The sequence below is a fragment of the Balaenoptera physalus genome (genome assembly GCF_965194825.1).
Source record: "Balaenoptera physalus genome assembly, chromosome: 10".
NCBI classification, from domain to species: Eukaryota; Metazoa; Chordata; class Mammalia; order Artiodactyla; family Balaenopteridae; genus Balaenoptera; species Balaenoptera physalus.
Genome location: NC_138889.1, coordinates 106903927 through 106911068, shown reverse-complemented (window position 1 = coordinate 106911068; position 7142 = coordinate 106903927).

Genomic DNA, 7142 nt, shown 5'->3' with positions numbered 1-7142 from the left:
CTCACTTCCCTATGTGTTTCCTTGTGTATTTGTTGTCTTTTATTGACCGTACGCTCCGTGAGGGCAGGGATTTTTATCTATTTTGTTCACAAATGCATTCTCTACACTTAGAACAAGGCCTGGCTGATGGCGGGGACTCACTATATACTTGTTGGATGAATAAACAACTGAATCCATGGGAAGAGGGAAACTCCATCTATTCTAAGGGGAAGGAGACAGGAGCAAGCGAGAAGTAGGAGAAAAGGTGTTGTGCCCCAGATTTTCTTACCCTGGGCAAGAAGGCTCAGGAGGGCGGAAGGTGTCTTTTTTGCTCACAACTGAGTTCCCAGCACCCAGCCCGTGTCTGACACATGAAAGGTTCCAGAAAAGTGTGTTGATTGGCCGGGTGCCAGCTGACTGCCCAAGCCACACCTTTCTTTGTCTGTACTAGACTTGGGTGATAGGTGCTGTTCCTGGACCTGTCCCCTGTAATGTATGTCCCTTTCCCTGAAGCCCATGGTGGCCCAAGTTGCATCCTGACATGGCCTCACACCTGGCTGCCTGCACCCTGCAGTGGGCAGAGACTTGGGCTCCTGATCCTGCTCTGCCCTTTGGGGACGGCCAGTCTGTCTAGCCTTGTGGTGGCTGTTCCCCGGCTTTGCCCAGAGACTGTTGGGAATGACTCAGCCCCCTGACACTGCTTGGATTGGGGTGGAACTCTCACAGGCACTGGGGGGTGGGGGCCAAGCAGTGGGACCTGGCAGCTGACTAGGAGGGCTGTGGTGCGTCAGGCAGCCAGACAGGCCCAGCTCAGCCACTCTCCAGGGTGACTGAGGCCAAGACCCTTAGCCTCTCTGAGCCTCCGCTTTCTCATGAATGAAACAACACGTTGTCACGGGGATTGAGAAAATGGACATGTTACAAAGTACACAGGTGAGAGGGGGCTGTGGGATCACACTGCCTGCTTTAAATCCTGACTTTGCCTTTCCCTATTAGCTGTGCAAACCTTGGGCAAGTCACTTAACTTTTCTGTGTCTCAGTTTCCTCATCTATGAAACAGGCATGAGGGACTTCCTTGGTGGTCCAGAGGTTAAGACTCTGCGCTCCCAATGCAGGGGGCCCGGGTTCCATCCTGGTCAGGGAACTAGATCCCACATGCCGCAACTAAAGATCCGCCTGCTGCAACGAAGATCCCGTGTGCCACAACTAAGACCCAGTCCAGTTGTGGACCAAATAAATAAATAAATATCAAAAAAATATATCTACTCTCTTAGCAACTTTAAAAAGTATATTTATTGGTCTAGTCATGTTTTCTATTTCATGTTGGGTCAGTTTTACACATCTTTTGTTTTCTAGGAAATTGTTACTTTCACCTAAGTTTTCAAATTTGTCACCATAAAATTGCACCTACTACACCCTTATTATTTTTTTTTGTTAGAGGATGAATATTCTTTTTTTTTTTGGTTGCTGCCGGGTCTTAATTGCGTCAGGCGGGCTCCTTAGTTGTGGCATGCGAACTCTTAGTCGTAGCATACATGTGGGATCTAGTTCCCTGACCAGGGATTGAACCTGCGTGCCCTGCATTGGAAGGTGGATTCTTAACCACTATGCCACCAGGGAAGTCCCCACACTTATTATTTTTAAATCTCCATTGTGTCTGTGGTTATCTCCCTTTTTCATTCATTATATTGTTTATTTTTACCTTCACTTTATGTTCTTGATCAGTCTTGCCAGAATTTTGCCTATTAGCTTATTCAAAGAGCCAGCTTTGAACTTCATTAATCTTCTCTATTTTATTGGCATCATAGAAGTGTTAAGTGTTCTGATCCACAGATTACAGTATACCTCTCCATTTACTTAGATATGTAATTTCTCTTGGCAATGTTTTATACTTTTCACTGTATAAGTCTTGCATATTTTTACATTAATTTTATCATTAAGCATTTCATATTTTAATGCTCTATAAGTAGTATTTTAAAATTTTTAATTTCTGATTGTTTACTGTATTTAGAAATGCAATTTCTTTTGTATATTGACTTTTTATCCTACAACCTTGCTGAACTCACTTGTTAGTTCTAGTAACTTTTTTGTGGCTTCCTTAGGATTACATGTATAGAAAATTATGTTGTCTGTGAACCAAGACAGTTTTATTTCTTCTTTTAAAATCTGTATGCTTTTTTTTTTCTTGCTTTATTGCCCTGGCAAGGACCTCCAGTATAATGTTGAGTGGAAGTGGGAAAAGCAGACACCTTTGCCTTGCTCCTCATCTTAGAATTTGTCTAATTTATTGGCATAAAATTGTTCATGATACTCCCTATTACCCTTTTAATATCTGTAAAATCTATAGAGATGTCACCTCTTTCAATCCTGATATTGGTAATTTGTATCTTTTTCTTTTTTTCCTGATCAATCTGGTTAGGAAGTCTGTCAATTTTATTGATCTTTTCAAGGAACCAGCTTTTGGTTTCTTTGATTTTCTCTATTTTTTGTTTCTGTTTTCTATTTCATTGATTTCCTTTTTGGAGTTAATTACTTCGTTTATTTTGCTTATTTGGGGTTTGATTTTTTTCTTCTCTTTCTAGTTTCTTAAGGTGGAAGCTGAGGTCATAAGCAGTCCTTTCTTCTTTTCTAATATAAGAATTTAGGACTATAAATTTCCCCCAAATTCTTTAGTGGAATCCCACAAATTCTATTATGTGTGTTTTCATTTTTACTAAGTTAAAAATACTTTCTAGTTTCCCTTTTGATTTATTCTTTAATCCATTACTTACTTAGAAGTGTTTTGTTTCCAAAAATTTTGGGATTTTCCAGGCATCTTTCTCTTATTGATTTCTAAGTTAATTCCATTGTGGTCATAGAAATACTTTATGTAGGTTGAATTCTTTTAAATTTATTGAGTCTTGTTTAATGTCCCCAAATATGTGTGTCATGGTAAATGTTTTATGTGCATTTAAGAAAAACATGTATTCTGCTCTTGTTGGGTGAAGTGTTCTGTAAATGTTAATCAGATCCAGTGGTTGATAGTATTGCTCAAGTCTACTCGATCCTTGCTGATTTTCTGCCTACTTGTTGTTCTATCAATTAATGAAAGAAGATTATTAAAATCTTTGACTATTATTATGGATTTCCCTATATCTCCCTGCAATTCAATCAGTTGTTACTTGTAATTTGAAGCTCTGTTATTAGGTGCACAAATGTTTAGGATTGTTATATATCTTCTTGATTGACTGACCCCTTTATCATAATAAAATGACCTTCTTTAACACTGGTGATATTCTTTGCTTGGAAATCTACTTCTTCTGTTCAGTGTGAGGAAAAAAAGACTCAGGCCTCCATCCTTAAGCTCAGGGCCTCTGCAAGTGAGATTTAAGTCCATGGCCAATGTCAGCACAAGGTGCTAAGCCCCATGATGGGGGAAACACAAAGCATTGTGCGAACACATGGAAGGGGCCCCCATCCAGACTGAGGAGTTAAGCAATGTTTACTGTGTTGATAATTGAAGAGAAAGACAGTCTTTGGAGAAGGAAAGGCCTATACAAAAGGTGAGAGTCGGACTTCCCTGGTGGTGCAGTGGATAAAGAATCTGCCTGCCAGGGCTTCCCTGGTGGCGACTGGTTGAGAATCCACCTGCCAATGCAGGGGACACGGGTTTGAGCCCTGGTCTGGGAAGATCCCACATGCCGTGGAGCAACTAAGCCCGTGCGCCAAAACTACTGAGCCAGTGCTCTAGAGCCTGTGAGCCACAACTACTGAGCCTGCGTGCCGCAACTACTGAAGCCCGTGTGCCTAGAACCCATGCTCCGCAACAAGAGAAGCCACCGCAATGAGAAGCCCACGCACCACAGCAACGAAGAGTAGCCCCCACTCACCGCAACTAGAGAAAGCCTGTGCGCAGCAATGAAGACCCAACGCGGCCAAAAATAAACAAATAAAGTAAATAAATTTATTAAAAAAAAAAAAAGAATCCGCCTGCCAGTGCAGGGGACACACGTTCTATCCCAGGTCCGGGAAGATCCCACATGCCACAGAGCAACTAAGCCCGCGTGCCACAGCTACTGAGCCTGCATGCCACAACTACTGAAGCCCGTGCGCCTAGAGTCTGTGCTCCTCAACAAGAGAAGCCACTGCAAGGAGAAGCCTGCGTGCTGCAACGAAGAGTAGCCCCCACTCGCCACAACTAGAGAAAGCCCACATGCAGCAACGAAGACCCAACGCAGCCCCCAAAAATTAATTAATTATTTATTTTTTAAAAAGTTGAGGGTCCCACTTGGGTCATGGTATGTATGGTGCATCGGGACCCCCCAGAAATGGGGCATAGGCCTGAAGGGCAGTGTTTGGGAAAGGGAGGCAAGATATGTACTGAGGTGTCAGAGGATCTTTTTTGCCACTGCTTGGACAGTTAATAGGGAGGAGAGTGTAGGAAAGGAGATCAGTTAGGTGACTGTTGCATTTGCCCAAGCATGAGATAATGCTGGTCTGAACTAGGCCTAGGAGATGAAGATGGAAGAGAAAGAATAAATTCTAGAGACACTCAGGAGGTAGACTCAATAGAACTTCATATTGATAAATGGAATATTTATAAATGGAATATTTCCTGCCATATCAGTAAACAAAGGATGTCACAGCCATCAACGATTGCAGCCATCCAACGTGAGCCAGTGAGCCCTGAGGAAACTCAGGATGTGAAAACACAGGATACTGGCCCCAGATAGCTGAGGTGCATATCAAAGGAATGATTTCAGTGAGCCCAGACTCTTGCATCTTCCCATACATAGAAAAGCACTAAATTCCTTAACTTGATATATCTGGTTTTCTTTAATTAACAATAATCTTTTGATGTTCAGACTACCTGCCCTTTGTTACAAAACTTCTATATAACTGGGCTCCCCCCCCCTTTGCCTCCTCGGAGCAGCTTCTCAGAGCTATCTGAAATGCTGTCTCTTGGGGTGCAGTCCTTACTCTGACCCAAATAAAACTTAACTTGCAACTCTCAGGTTGTGCATTTTTTAAAGCCAGTATCTTGCCTGATATACTGCAAGAGCCTCCTAATTGATCTCCTTGCTCCAAACCCTTGTCCTCCACCCCACAACATCCCACAGCACAGGAGCTGGAGTGATCCTTTTAGACCTAAGTAGGACATGTTACACCTCTACTCAACACCCTCCAATGGCTCATCAGGTCACTCAGGGTAAAAATCAAAGTCCCTATAATGGCCAACACCTTCTGGCCCTGCCCCCCTCTCCTACTACTCACCCTTTTGCTATTTCTACTCCAGTCACACTCACCTCCTCCAACAAACCAGGACTGGTCCACCCTTACCTAGCTGCAACTCTACCCAGACATCCACTCAGCTCCTTCAACTCTTTGCTCAAATGTCATCTTCTCGCTGATACTGCAACCTGCTTCGAGCACCCCACCACACTCCTGGTCCCCTTTGTTCTGCTCCACTTTTCCCCTACAGCACTTATTACCTTCCAACATATTGGATAATGCACTTACATTATGTATATTATTGTCCACCACATCTACTAGGGTGAAACTTCACAAAGGCTTTGTTCACTGAGTTACTAGAACAGGCAGCATGGGATACGTATTTGCAGACAACTGAATAAATAACTTAATTACCAGTTCGGATGTGGGGGGCAGATCGAGAGGGAGATGGTGAGTGTGATGCCCACGTTTCTGGAGCTGGGGTTGGGGTGGAGGACTAGGGACACTGAATTTTTTTTAAAGCAGGAGAGAGCCCAGCTGAAGACCTCACATGGGAGTCATCAGCAACAGGGCAGGGGTATTGAAACCACAGGAGCAGAGAGGATCATGCAGGGGGAGCAGAGAGGATCATGCAGGGAAAGCAGACAGAAGTGGCCAATGTGGACAGCATTTAAGTAAAAGGAAGGGGACAGAGACATAGCTGGGGAGAAAAGCAGAGGCATGTGGGAGGAGACAGAAGCTCAGGGAGGAGACTTTTAAGAAGGAGAGAGAGGTTGAGTCAGGCAAGAACTGAAAGCTGGCTACTGGACGTAGTCACTAGACAGTCATAGACGGCCTTATGGGGGAGCCAACTCAGTGACAGGTTACAAGCTAAACTGGTCAGGCCAATTCAGGTCAACAGGTGGTGGTAAAGGTGATTGAGGTTAACGGTACGCGAATATAGGGTCAGAGAGATCTGGTGCCAATCCCAGGACTTGTTAAATTTCTGAACCTCAATTGGTCCCACGTAAAATGAGGATAGCACCACCTAGCTTATTAACTTTAGTGACTGATGATTAAATTAGATGATGGAGGAAAACGCAAGGCACAAAGTGGGTGCATTAGCTCCATTCTGTCAATGAGCCGACTGGGTTGGCTGCGGAGACATAGACAGCCAAGACCAGGGGGAGCTGCGCCTACGGCCCAGGACTGAATGATATAAGGACAGCAAAGCTGTACGCTTGGGGAGGGGTGCGGGCATGCGACGTTGAAATCCATCCCTTTGCACAGAACACTCCCATCCCAAGATTAGCCGGAATGAAAGGTCTGCCTTCTACTCAGTCGCAGGCACAGCTCCCTTTCGTAGCGCAACAAACGTCCCCTGGGGCAGAAGCGGAACACCCGCCCACAGATTGCGCCTTTTGTACTCTCTGCCCACCCGGGTTGGACCTAGCCCTAGGCAACGCTACCTTCCGCCCCTAGCAACCACTCACCTGCTTTTCTCTTTCTATAGGCCAGCGATTTTCCTTTCTTTTTCTTATTGGTCAGCGTAACTCTATTTCGAGCAATCAGTAGCAGCCACGGGGACCCAACTCACTCCCACACAATTTGGGGGTGATCTAAGAGGAGACATATGTTTCTTTCCTGCATCCAGTTCTCTTAGAAAGCATCTGATTTGTCAGACTGTTGTGAATCCCCCTGGAATGAGTCTCTAAGACACTTTATTTCTCTTAGGCCTTTAGTGTCTGTCCCTTGCATACTCACCCCTCCAAATGGTACGGCCCGCACAATGCCCCCCACCCCCCGCCAATCCAGCCGCTTTGAGAGTCCTCCGCTAGGTTGAGTCCACTCAGCGGCGGAGACGATACCATCTGTGACTAATAAATAGGGAGTCTCTAATCCTCTCCGGGTTGCCCTATTCCGCTTAGACCACCTCTCCCATCTGTCGCTCGAACCGTGAGCACGAACCCCAG